Source organism: Schistocerca piceifrons, chromosome 8 (assembly GCF_021461385.2).
Source record: "Schistocerca piceifrons isolate TAMUIC-IGC-003096 chromosome 8, iqSchPice1.1, whole genome shotgun sequence".
NCBI classification, from domain to species: Eukaryota; Metazoa; Arthropoda; class Insecta; order Orthoptera; family Acrididae; genus Schistocerca; species Schistocerca piceifrons.
The window spans coordinates 355,877,868-355,891,877 of record NC_060145.1 but is presented as its reverse complement, the minus strand read 5'-3'; the positions used below and the strand labels follow the sequence as shown (position 1 = coordinate 355,891,877).

General features: G+C 43.7%; 1 protein-coding gene across 1 annotated transcript in view; it reads right to left on the bottom strand.

The window, feature by feature from the left end:
• Positions 1–14,010, bottom strand: part of LOC124712346 (extracellular serine/threonine protein kinase four-jointed) — a 1,321,952-nt gene that overhangs the window by 728,215 nt on the left and 579,727 nt on the right. Inside the window, exon 4 of the mRNA XM_047242642.1 lies at positions 10,806–10,848. The gene's annotated coding sequence lies outside the window, so the exon portion shown is untranslated. The remainder of the gene's footprint in view (positions 1–10,805; positions 10,849–14,010) is intronic.

Below are 14,010 nucleotides of genomic sequence, written 5' to 3'. Positions count from 1 at the left end.
CACAGCACAGGCGTATATTGATGTTTTAAGCACTTTCTTAGTCCTCACTGTTCAGAGCAATTCGGGGATGGCGATTGCATCTTTCGGCCTCGCGGAATTACCCAAGCGGTCTAAAGCGCTGCAGTCATGGAGTGTGCGGCTGGTCCAGGCGGAGGTACGAGTCCTCCCTTGGGCATGGGTGTGTGTGTTAGTCCTTAGGATAATTTAGATTAAGTAGTGTGTAAGAGAATAGAAGCTTTCGAAATGTGGTGCTACAGAAGAATGCTGAAGATAAGATGGGTAGATCACGTAACTAATGAGGAGGTATTGAATAGGATTGGGGAGAAGAGAAGTTTGTGGCACAACTTGACTAGAAGGAGGGATCGGTTGGTAGGACATGTTTGAGGCATCAAGGGATTACAAATTTAGCATTGGAGGGCAGCGTGGAGGGTAAAAATCGTGGAGGGAGACCAAGAGATGAGTACACTAAGCAGATTCAGAAGGATGTAGGTTGCAGTAGGTACTGGGAGATGAAGAAGCTTGCACAGGATAGAGTAGCACGGAGAGCTGCATCAAACCAGTCTCAGGGCTGAAGACCACAACAACAACAACAACAGTGTGTAAGCTTAGGGACTGATGACCTTGGCAGATAAGTCCTATAAGATTTCACACACATCTGAACTTTTTTTTTTAATTCCATCTTTCAACACGATGGAGCACTTGGTCATCATGTACAGTCTGTGGCAGAGTGGTTACACGACAATAACATACCTGTAATGGACTGGCCTGCACAGAGTCCTCACCTGAACCCTATAGAACACCTTTGGGATGTTTTGCAACGCCAAATTCGTGCCAGGCCTCACCGACCGACATTGATACCTCTCCTCAGTGCAGCATTCCGTGAAGAATGAGCTGACATTCCCCAAGAAACCCTCCGGCACCTGACTGAACGTATGCTTGTGAGAGTGGAAGCTGTCATCAAGGCTAAGGATGAGCCAAGACCATATTGAATTTCAGCATTACCGATTGAGGGCGCCACGAACTTGTAAGTCATTTTCAGCCAAGTGCGCGGATACTTTTGATAACACAGTGTAGATGAAGAACCTAAAGATTTTCCAATAGTACAGGAGAAAAGCGCGGTACACCGGCTGCGGCGCAGACATTGCGAAACCCATTGACACTGTCACGCGAGCGTCGGCCGGCCACGTCAGCATCCGTTTGGAAAAGCCTGCAGTCTGGGCGGCGAGACGTCGTTAGGCGATGGCGGCGCGAGGCGCGGCGATGCTAGATAGCGGCGGCCAAATATGACCGCGCACGCCGGCGCGCCGCCCGGCCTGCCAACTCGGACAACGAGGTCGTGAGGGACGCCCCGGCATAGCCGCCAGCCGCCAGCCGCTGGACGCCACACGCCGCCTGCCTTCACCGCCGCTGGCAGCTCGCGGATGTCCTGACGCGATTCTGGGACGGCGCGACGCAGCAACGGCCGGGCCGCTGCCATAGATCCTGGCTGCCACGTCCTTAGGACTACGGACTGTGACGGGGAGGACATAAACAAAAGTCATCTCCGAGAGATCTCAACAGTGGAAACTAGGCCTCTGTGCAGCTGTGACTGCACGGAATGAGAGAAGCAACAAGGAACGATTACTTGTCTATTCCAGTCTTCCATCGGATGAGCTGCTTGCCCGTGCTTTCCACCAAAAGTTACCCAATGGCCCACCCACAACGTAGCCTTTCTTATGTAAGTAGTCTTGTTGCGAATCTAGCTTAACAACAAGTATAAATTAACAGTAGTAAGAATAATTGAGGTCTTAAAGCAACGAAGCAGCACGTTCCAGGACGGAAGCGCTGCGGGCGATTTACCCAAGCGCCGGCACAGTGGCGCCAAGAGTCAAATAAGCTTACGTGACGATAACAGGGAACCAAATAGCTGTCACGCGTCTCGTGATGATGGAAACGTACCAGTAAGTGCGGCCAGCCTCTGAGTCGGAGATATAGGACCTTCCAGAACATTCTAGAAGCTTTCCGTGACGCACGAAGGTGGTATAAATGAGGGGTCAGGAGGACCATTCAGGAGTCGCAGTGGAGACCTGCCTAGTATACCGACACAGCCTCTGTGTCGTTCAACGGCAGACGTGGGGACTTAGAAAGATTCGCTATGCCTCGGCTCTTCTACAACCAGGGAGATAGATTCCAGACTATGAATTTCTGCTGATAGAAATTAGGGCGAGATAGTGCCAGTAGGGAATTTTCAGTTATCAACCTATAGGGATCTTATGAATTCTGCCCTGCAGCAGTAACCACTCCTCACCGAGTTCCGTACCCTTCACCTTAGCAATAGCTTGCTTCTTCTAGCTGTCGGAGTTGCAGAAGCTGCCCACGCCTACTTCTACTCTTCGAGAAGATCGAACGAGGTAAGACCCCTGATTATCATTCGTGTCATTCTCACTCCCTCTCGGGACACGACAGTCTGCTTGAGTAAGTACGAGGGGCGTTCAATAAGTAATGAACCATTTTTTATCTGTTGCAGGAGGATTTTACTCTGGATTTCAATACATCATATTATTCTCCAATCTCTTGGCTACAAAACCCTATTTTTTAACCTAACCTCCATTCAATGGGACGGAATTACGCCACTATATTATTAGGGCATGTATGCCCGCGTAGCATCACTCTCCTTGTCACCGTCGGAGGTAACGTCTCGTTGCACCAATAACCCATTGGGCTAAACACATGGAAGTCGGAGGGTGTTAGCTCCTGACTGCATGGTGGATGAGGAAGAACTGTTCAATGAAGTTTTGTGAACTGTTCTGGGGTGCGACTCGTGTGAGACCCTGCGTTGCCATGTAGACGGAGAAGTTAGGATGCATTCGTGGATCATCTCGAATGAGAGTGTTCGCACGTTCCACCATTGCAGGAATCACAGCATACACTGTATGTCGCCGGCTGGCACGCGGTACATCCCCGACAGGTTGCGCGACCTTTCTGCGATGATGACAATGCCTCGCCCAACGACTCACTTTGCTTTTGTTCACTGCCAGGTCTCTGTAGACACAGCTGCAAGTGCTTATGAATACCTGCAATGCTCTGGTGTTTCGCCGAAATAAACTGAACGACAGCTCTTTGCTTGTAATTGACCTCCGTTATGAAGCCATTTTGAAGGCTACTTCTTGCCCCACCATCAACCGGAATTTCATGAAACTGTATACAGGTTGACGCGGAAATATTCCACGACGTCCCACAACCAATTCTCCATTTTTCAAGTTAAATTTTCTGAATATAAGTTGTACATTACTGACTGAATACCCCTCGTAATACAGACTGTCAATACTTGTCACTTTGCGACGTGAATGGAAAACAAAGTTTCTTGCAGATATTTGAGGAGACAGAGAGACTACCCTAAATTGTGTTTTATACGCAGATGATATCAGGTCTGTGATGGAGAAGGAGAATTACCTGCAAAAAGGAATTTGTCTTCTAAACAAAATTGCGTAACACTACTATATGACTTCATTTCACTACGCGATATATTCCGAGTGCTGGAGGTTTCTAAATAAGTGTGCAATTTTTGTGATACTGTACGTATATATTTAGAGACAGAAATTAAAATGTATTTCTCCACAAACAACAAACTTGACCACTACTTGCCTCAAACAGTAAATATTAACACGCCATAACAGAACTCAGAGGAATATGTAAAATACATGGGACAGCTGCCTTACGTTCTATATAAGCGAAACAGGATGAACCTTACACACACGCTACAAATAGCACACTGATACTTCCAGGCTCAACTAACTTGATATATCCTCGGTAGCTAACCATATGTGACTGAACAGTCAAACACTAAATGACAAACACAACAGCATAACTGCACTCCACACAGAAAATAATAGTAGAAACCTTGAACTGCTAGGACAGTTAGTAGTACTGTTACACAGAGAAAAATTTTCGGAAAAGATGTTAAACGAACAAACAATCTTAAACTGCCACAGTTTTTTCGGATTTCAAAAGTTTCCTTTTTCCGAAAGAAAGAATAATTTAATAGTTGCATCTATTTTACAAAGTAAGATCGCATCTGATATTTCCACAAATAATTATTTTGCAGATGATGCAAATGAATAGATAACAATGTAACGTTCGAACAGACTGCCGCCCATCACACGACCCGACAACCAGGAGTTGTGGTCGGGAGTGCCGTTTCATTTCATATAGCACGCCTTCGGTTGTCATCCGCGGCACCTTTACAACACAGTGGAACGACGACAATATTCTACGCTCCGTTTTGTTTTCATTTATGGCAAGCCATCCTGGGCTAAAATTTCAACAAGATAATGCCCGGCCGTACACTGCGAGATTTTCTATCTTATCTTCGTACTTGCCAAACCATACCTCGACCAGCAAGATCGCCGTATCTCTCACCAACTAAGAACATTTGGAGCATTGTGGGCAGTAACATCAAACCAGCTCTGCATTTTGGCGATCTAACGCGCTAATGGATCAGAATTTGCACGATACTCCTCAGGAGGACATTTAACGACTCTATCAATCAACACCAAGCCGAATAACTGATTTAATAAGGACCAGATGTGGACCAGCGCTTCATTGATTTGCTGAATTAATGAAGCTCACTCTCTTGAAAAAAAAATCATATAATTTTCCTGAAATTGTAATTATTTGTTTGTACATGTACATCGCATCTATTTAGATAATTCCTTCGTGTTGCACAGTTTTTTTTTTTTTTTTTTTTTTTTTTAGAGTGTATATGAAAACCGTACTAATCAAGGCAAATGAGATCCTTGGGTTTGCTGGAGGCCTTCTGAAAAAGTGCACAGCATCAGTAAAGAAAATGACACGCAGTCGCTGACACGGCCAGTTCCAAAATATTATTCGAGTGACTGGACTTTTTGTGAAGTATGCAAGACAGCAGGCATATCGAAAGAATTCAGACACGCGCTGACGGGACTGAAACAGGTCGGTATTTTCACAGAATTTAAATGAAAATCTTCGTAACAGAGGTGACAATTCTGCTGCTGCAATCGTATATCTCGTATGGGCACCATGCGAATAAGATTAGAGAGAAAGAGTCCGTCGCTAATATTTGTACGAAGTGCCCTCTACAACACACTGAACGATGGTGTGTACACGCAGATATAGATAAAGTTTCGTAAGGAAGACGTGTTGTTTCACGTATGCTGAGAGATGATAAACAGCATAGATTTTCTCCCGGCGCAGCCATCTGCGCTGTGAATGTGGCCGCCTGCATCTGCAATCGTGTAGTTTGCTATGCAACAGGCTCCATTGTCTGGTCACGATCTGAAGTGCAAAGGATCGTCACGTAGTAATTGCCTGCAATCATTTCAAACAATCGGCGTCTAGCTAACAGATGTTTCTGTTTGATACAGAAAATCTGTAAAGCAACGTGCATTACGATTAGTTGGGACAACTAGGCACAATGTGCGTGAAAGCTGTAATGAGTGTTTTCCCACGGCATACTAGGCTAGTGTGTGAAACTTTCGATCTAATGTTAGCTATTAGAAATGGCTAAACTGGAATATCTGAGTAAATGTTTTCCTGGGCTTGTTTGGAAAGGGACTAGATTCGCAAGAGGACAATGTCTCGTAGCGAAAACCAGAACGGTTGTTGTTTACGGTCGTTGTTTTTTAATGCTGGATATCGCCGGCAGTGGTTGCAACATATGGGACTCCCTTCCTCCTTTTGTTTATTTTGTGTCGTGTGCGTGTGTCGCATGCCAATACAATCCGACTGTGCATTACGTAAGATTATGATGAAATGAAATAAACTCTGACATCGGCCGCAAATAGGCAATGAAATGAATTCAATGGCAATTAGCGAAAATTTCGGCAGGACGGATTTCCCTCTTTAGGCTCGCGTTCACCTTAATTGCTTTGGTTATTCGAGCACGCTCTGAGCTCGGACCGAATTCCCGACTTGTCACACTACTGACGTAGAGTCCCTTGTCCACCACATTCGAAAGGAAAGAACAAACACCATATACTTCTGGCCATTAAAATTGCTACACCACGAAGATGACGTGCTACAGACGCGAAATTTAACCGACAGGAAGAAGACGCTGTGATATGCAAATGATCAGTTTTTCAGATCATTCACACAAGGAGGGCGCCGGTGGCGACGCCTACAACGTGCTGACATGAGGGAAGTTTCCAACAGATTTCTCATACACAAACAGCAGTTGACAGGCGTTGCCTGGTGAAACGTTGTTGTGATGTCTCGTGTAAGGAGGAGAAATGCGTACCATCACGCTTCCGACTCTGATAAAGGGCGGATTGTAGCCTATCGCGATTGCGGTTTATCGTATCGCGACATTGCTGCTCGCGTTGGTCGAGATCCAATGACTGTTAGCAGAACATGGAATCGGTGGGTTCACGGGTAATACGGAACGGCGTGCTGGATCCCACCGGCCTCTTATCACTAGCAGTCGCGATGATAGGCATCTTATCCGCATGGCTGTAACGGATCGTGCTGCCACGTCTCGATCCCTGAGTCAACAGATGGGGACGTTTGCAAGACAACAACCATCTGCACGAACAGTTGACGACGTTTGCAGCAACATGGACTATCAGCTCGGAAATCATGGCTGCGGTTACCCTTGACGCTGCATCACATACAGGAGCGCCTGCAATGGTGTACTCAACGACGAACCTGGGTGTACCAATGGCAAAACGTCATTTTTTCGGATGAATCCAGGTTCTGTTTACAGCATCATGATGGTAGCATCCGAGTTTGGCGACATCGCGGTAAACGCACATTGGAAGCGTGTATTCGTCAACGCCATACTGGCGTATCACCCGGCGTGATGGTATGGGGTGCCATTGGTTACACGTCTCGGTCACCTCTTGTTCGCATTGACCGCACTGTGAACAGTGGACGTTACATTTCAGATGTGTTACGACCCGTGGCTCTACCCTTCATTCGATCCCTGAGAAACTCTACATTTCAGCAGGATAATGCACGACCGCATGTTGCAGGTCCTGTAAGGGCCTTTCTGAATACAGCAAATGTTCGCCTGCTGCCCTGGTCAGCGCATTCTCCAGATCTCTCACCAACTAAAAACGGTTGGTCAATTGTGGCCGAGTAACTGGCTCGTCACTATACGCCAGTCACTACTCTTGGTGAACTGTGGTATCGTGTTGAAGCTGCGTGGGCAGCTGTACCTGTACACGCCATCCAAGCTCTGTTTGACTCAACGCCCAGGCGCATCAAGGCCGTTATTACGGCCAGAGGTGGTTGTTCTGGGTACTGATTTCTCAGGATCCGTGCACCCAAATTGCGTAAAAATGTAATCACTTGTCAGTTTTATTTGTCCAATGAATACCCGTTTATCATCTGTATTTCTTCTTGGTGTAGCAATTTTAATATGTTTATATTTTATGCGTCGAATGGAAAGAGAAGACTATGATAGTCTGCTCCTGAGTTCGTCGCTTGCCTTCAAGTCAGAGGCGATTCCCCGCATACCATCAACTCTACGGCGCTGGCACTGGCGATCTTTCGGTAATTCCACTTAGTTGAATGAGCTGATGCTTGTGCACTTCATTACTTGTTTAAATTGTTCCTTGTATCGCCTGATGTGGGATCTGCGCAGTCTCGAACAAAAGCACAGTCCACTGTAGAGCAGCTGGCGAGGAATCGTTCATAAGTAGAATTATTTCAATCATCTCAGTTGAGGTTCTAGTTGAGTGGCTTCAGTACTGCTGAGTAGCGGTCTTTCTAGAACTTGGATGACAGTGACGCCGTTCTCCAATGTGTTCATAAAAGTTTTTGCGGGTCGTGACGGGAAAGTTTCTTGTTGCTCTTACTGTAGAAGGTCTACGTATCAAATCCGTGTAGCGACGCGGAAATGACAACAGCCCACACGTCATGCGTGCAACGAGCGTGTTTCCCAAACGCAGCATAAATTGAACAAATCCTCTTCTCTATTTCTACTCCGCACATACCGACCTACCCAAGTGTGGATGGCAATTATCTATTCCTGCGCTGTATCTGAGATGGATGTTGTGAGCTTCCTTCTCGTTACTCACTTTGTTGATAATTACTTCTCTCCTTGTCAATGGTGGATTGTTTAATCATTAATTCTACTTGATGATCCGCTGGGTGAAGTTCATTATGCACAATGGATTGCGATGGCACTATTACGTTATTATATAGTTCGTCGAAAGGTATTACTGAATTACTGAAACGAAATAAGCCACAGGATTCTCACTGTTGCATGGCATTCCCTGTATGTGAATTACTGTTCAGTATCCTTCCGTCGCGCGACCATAAATTCAGTTCAAAAAAATGGTTCAAGTGGCTCTGAGCACTATGGGACTTAACAGCTATGGTCATCAGTCCCCTAGAACTTAGAACTACTTAAACCTAACTAACCTAAGGACATCACACAACACCCAGTCATCACGAGGCAGAGAAAATCCCTGACCCCGCCGGGAATCGAACCCGGGAACCCGGGCGCAAATTCAGTTCAGTACTGGCCTTTCTTTCGTGCACGTTGATATTTTTTTTAACTAGTATTCCCGGTCGACCACAACATCGGAAGAGTCTAAATTAACTACTGTGGAGCTGGTGCGCGCTCAGAAATAAACGACCGTAAAATTCATGCTGTACAGCTTGTTGTCGGACCTCACAGAGGTTGTATTTGTCCTCGATATCGAGCGAGAAGCCTATGGGAAGATACTGAGAAACAAAATCTCTACAAGGAGAAATTTTTTATGTACATCACCACAAAGCTGCTAAAATCTTTATTATGCTGCAACAATTTCTGAGAATATGTCATAATTTGGCCGATTTTAGAATTGAAAATGATGCATATCACTTGTCTATGATTTTAAAATGTGTTATATGCCTAGTTAGTGGCGCGAAAGGGAATGGGCCTGATTCAAGGTACAATATTAAATTACTTTGAACACAACATGTGGTAAACTCCATTTTAAATTCTAAAATCTGCCAGACGGTCTTTTGCGACAGCTGGCCGTTAACTGAAGATAATTTTTCTTCCGGAATTTCCAAAACATCCTGCCACCCAAACAGAAAAGACATACTCATCCTCCTGCGTAATTATTACTCTCTGATTCATGTTACAACTACGTCAATCTATTTCTCGTAAGTGTTTTGCTCATTATTGTTTATATTGCCATGGCCCCACGAAAAAACCCTCTGTAACATACGGTAGTAAGTTATTCACTGTTTACTTATTTAGTAAATATTTGATACTATTTATTTATCGTTTGCGCAATGTTTTGTTCCACATTACATGTATACTGTTAACATACGAACACACACCCAGCTTGCAATATTCACTTATATCCAGTATCTACGTTTACTCTATAATGCAACACAGTTCAGAGATCGCAAAGTGGTAAAGCGTAACAGCTATCATATTCATATTCCTTGTACTTACGTTTAGCGTTTTCTTTCGGCGAAAAAGTGTTAAATCAAGTGCATCTACATACAATGTTTGAGTGTGAATAACTACAAAATACACACAATCAGAACGAATTTAATGTAAGTATCCTAAAAACACACCAACCTTTTCGCTTAATAACCCTTTCGTCATCGGTAACTAAATTTCTGTTATTTCCGCTAGAACCAGGACCATAGCGTCTGTTTGCACATGGTAATGTCCCTGAAATAACTCCATTTGATGATGAGTAACCTGAAAATTGGTTAATGGAACAGAAAATAAATCGTATTAAAATTTAAAAAAGAAAAAAAACGGGAGTGGTTGCATGTTACATCCAAATAAATCGCTAAGCTAAATCACAGCTGCAGTTCAGCATCCACAATGGGTATGGTATAGTGATTTACCCAAAGAAGCTTTTATCATTTCTATAGAAAATTATTGTGCAAAGAAGGTGAACAAGAGGATATAAAGTACTTAAATGCCATGGTGTTCCTCTTCCATAGCGCTACGCTAGCCTGAAAAATATTCGACTGCATGACGATTGTTGAACACTAAACTACTGAGATCTATCGATAACGTTTGTCGGATTCATGTACGTATTACTTCGCTTTGTTCGACACATTAATCATCCGTAGTGGATGCTGCAACCGCTTTGATAGCCATAGAACTTTAATAATGCAGGTACGCAGTGGCTAATAAAAAGCTGCACTGCCCTATATTTATAAGGGCAGAAGAGTACTTGTAACAGCAGCAAAACAAGAACACTTAACTACAAAGCAACATAACAGTTTCGCGTTTCCTTTAAAACAATAAAAAAGTTTTAGTACGTTACGTTGCAACGTAGAATATTAACAATTAATAGATGTGTACATATTTTAATACGTGCACCAATACACTGCAAATGTTATTGTGTCCACAGTGCTTACGTTCGGGAACAAAATTAATGGAACAATGAAACATACGGTGAATAATATTATGATCTACATCTACATTTATACTCCGCAAGCCACCGAACGGTGTGTGACGGAGGGCACTTTACGTGCCACTGTCATTACCTCCCTTTCCTGTTCCAGTCGCGTATGGTTCACGGGAAGAACAACTGATTATGTATTACACGACAAGAAATATGTGTTTCTCCTGTAGGTGGCAACATACGCGAGATAATTGGTCAACATTATTTGCATTAGTTCCAGGCGCTATGATAACTGTATTGTATTACATTTATGAAACCCTGCTGGAGTTTCCTGTAATCCAGTAGAACTGAGTGACTGAAGATGGTTTTCCAAGACATGAAACAGCAATATTTCGCATGTGGTAGTTATCACATGAAAAAAAATATTCTAATTATGTCCAGTAACGGCAGACTACAAGAAAAGTTTGAGAGACTTACCTCAGTCCCAGAAGAAGCTTGCAGTGCGGCAGGTGAAGTAGACCTGGAAAACAAAAAGTACCAAATTAATTAATCTGAAACAGATGTGTGTAGCACAATAGTGCAGATGATATTCGTATTCATCAATTTGTTATTGTAAGACCACTATGCGATCAGCTATTGAATTTAGAATTCATTTTTATTTTATCTGTGAAAGATGCATCTAAGTCGAAATAAGGATGCTTAACACATAAAACAATATTTCCTTCTCAATTTTCTGGCATTAGATTAGAACTGTTTCAGAGGATGTTACAGATATGTCAGAACAATGTCGAATACGTTGATCGTCATTCCACAGGTCGGGTCATGTTACCCGCTCTGACGTGTTCTGTGTATACCACTATAAACTATATAATCGCCGATCTTCCCTTCTGTCACCGCATATCTTCAACTAGTTATATTTGCAAATGATAGATATCATACACCATGTATGTTAGTAACAAGAGGTGGTATAAAGTGGGGGATGAAGACTGATGACTTGTAGCACAAGGAAAACAGTCGAGAGGGAAAAAACTTATTCGAGTGTCATGTTTTATCACGGACGGGTTGAATAGCACAGTCTGGTAACGGTTAATTACTTATCAAACAACAACAGCACACTGTCTACTGTTAAATACATAGGGCAGAACCACGAAAGTTTTTAAAGAAAATACTTTAAAATATTCAAATAGCAAATTAAGTTACACGCTAGTCGAACAAATACTAATCATGTATAGTCTGGTATTCACAATCTGAAATTACGCATGCACTACATCAGTGAGCAGTATGGCCTGTTATTTGTTTTTTATAGTATTGACATTATTGACTTAAGTTCCATCTACAAAGTTCATCGAATTACGATACTGGGTCACCGTTCACAGCTATTCTTGCTGGTTCCATTATTAATGATCATTGTTGTTTACACCTCATCGACAACAGCTAAGAACCATGTACTCTTACGTGCCTCATAAATGAATTTGGTTAATTAACATTTATATTGCAAAGTAATATTAGACACTATCAGTGCCTTTAGTATTCGTGTCTTTATTTATCCTTCACGGCCCTTTCAGTTATAAAACGTCATTTGGTATAATGGTAATTCTACTTATTGTCACCCAATGACGACAAATATAACGGTACTGCGTAAGCAATAAAGCATTCATGACCTTTCACTATCGGGTTTTGGACCTGCTGTGTGAGAATAAAATGTCCAAATGCAGACTGATGCGTCACTTATCAGTTCTGTTTGGCTATTCCAAGACTTTAACATACAGGAGGATATAATTTAATGAATTTAATTTAACGAAATTAATTGAAAAACTTTACGCTGCTAAATACATAGGGCTGTAAAATTCATACCGCAGAATCACGAAAGTTTTAAAGAAAATACCTTAAAATAGTCAAATAGCAAATTAAGTTACAAGCTACTCTAACAAACACCAGTCATGTATCGTCTGGTATTCACAATCTGAACTTACGCATGCACTACATAAATGAGCAGCATGGCCTGCGGTCGGCAGCGCCTATATAAGACACAAGTGTCTGACACAGTTGTTAAATCAGTTACTGCTTCTACGATCGCGGGTTATCAAGATTTATGTGAGTCTGAACGTGGTGTTATAGTCGGCGCCGAGTGACGGCACACAACATCTCTGAGGGAGTGACGAAGTGGTGATTTTCCCATACAACCAACTCACGACTGTACCGTGAGTATCAGGAACACGGTGAAACATCGGGTATTCGACATTGCTGAGGTCGGAAAAAGATCTCGCAAGAACAGGACCAACGACGACTGAAGAGAATCGTTCAACGTGACAGAGGAGCAAACCTTCCGCAAATTACGCCAGATTTCAGTGCTGGGGTACCGACAAGTGTCGGCGTGCGAACCATTCAATGAAACATCATCGATACGGACTTTCGGAGCCGAAGGCCCACTCGTGTTCCCTTGATGACTGCACGACACAAAGCTTTACGGCTCGCCTGAGCCCGTCAACACCGACACTGGACTGTTGATGATTGGAAACACGTTGCGTGGTCGGACGAGTCTCGTTTCAAATTGTATCGAACGGATGGACGTGTACGGGTATGGAGACAACCTCATGAATCCATGGATCCTGCATGTCAGCAGGGAACTGTTCAAGCTGTTGGAGGTTCTGTAATGGTGTGGGACGTGTGCAGTTGGAGTGATATGGGACCCCTCATATGTCGAGATACGATTCTGACAGGTGACACGTACGTAAGCATCCAGTCTGATCACCTGCATCTATTCATGTCCATTGTGCATTCCGACGGACTTGGGCTGTTCCAGCAAGACCATCCGACATCCCACACGTCCAGAATTGCTATATAGTGTCTCCAGAAACACTCTTCCGAGTTTAAAAACATCCGCTGGCCACTAAACTCCCCAGACACGAAGATTATTGACCATATATGGGAAGCCTTGCAACGTGTTATTCAGATGATTTGTTGGGAGCCCTGCAGGATTCATGGTGTCACATCCCTCCAGCACTACTTCAGACATTAGTCGAGTCCATGCCATGTCGTGTTGCGGCACTTCTGCGTTCTCGATGGGGTCCTACATGATATTAGGCAGTTGTGCCAGTTTCTTTGGCTGTTCAGTGTGTATCTGTTTACATGTCCCATAGCTCTGTCCGTAGATGTACGGTGTCATACGTATGAAAATTACGTTCTCACATTTATCCATTTCTACATTCGTGTAGGACACAAAGAAATCGACTACCTTGACATACGAGCAACGAATATCGAACTCAGGAGAAAGCACGTGTTAGTATTTCACATCTCGGCACTGCAGCGCTGTCAACGAAAGAAACAGGAAGCTAGAGAGAGACGGACAGACAGACAGATGTAGTCAGGAATGTAGGGTGAGAGGGGCAGAATTTACAGACAAGGGTAAAAGTAGATGTGGCCTGGAAATACGAACGTTCTCCACTCCACGCCTCCGACATCGGCAAAACCACGCACTCGCCTCACCAACCAGCTGCGACAGCCTATACCAGTATTGTAAGGCCACATGGCAGTACTGCCGTAAATTGAAGCCACATTGCAGCAATGTTGGGAGCAGCTCTATTGCTGTCACATACAGCCCATAAATACGGCACACCTTAAGAATATGAAGACTGCGTTTTATTCCACAACTGAAACATATGGGAAAAGGATAAATTTTGCG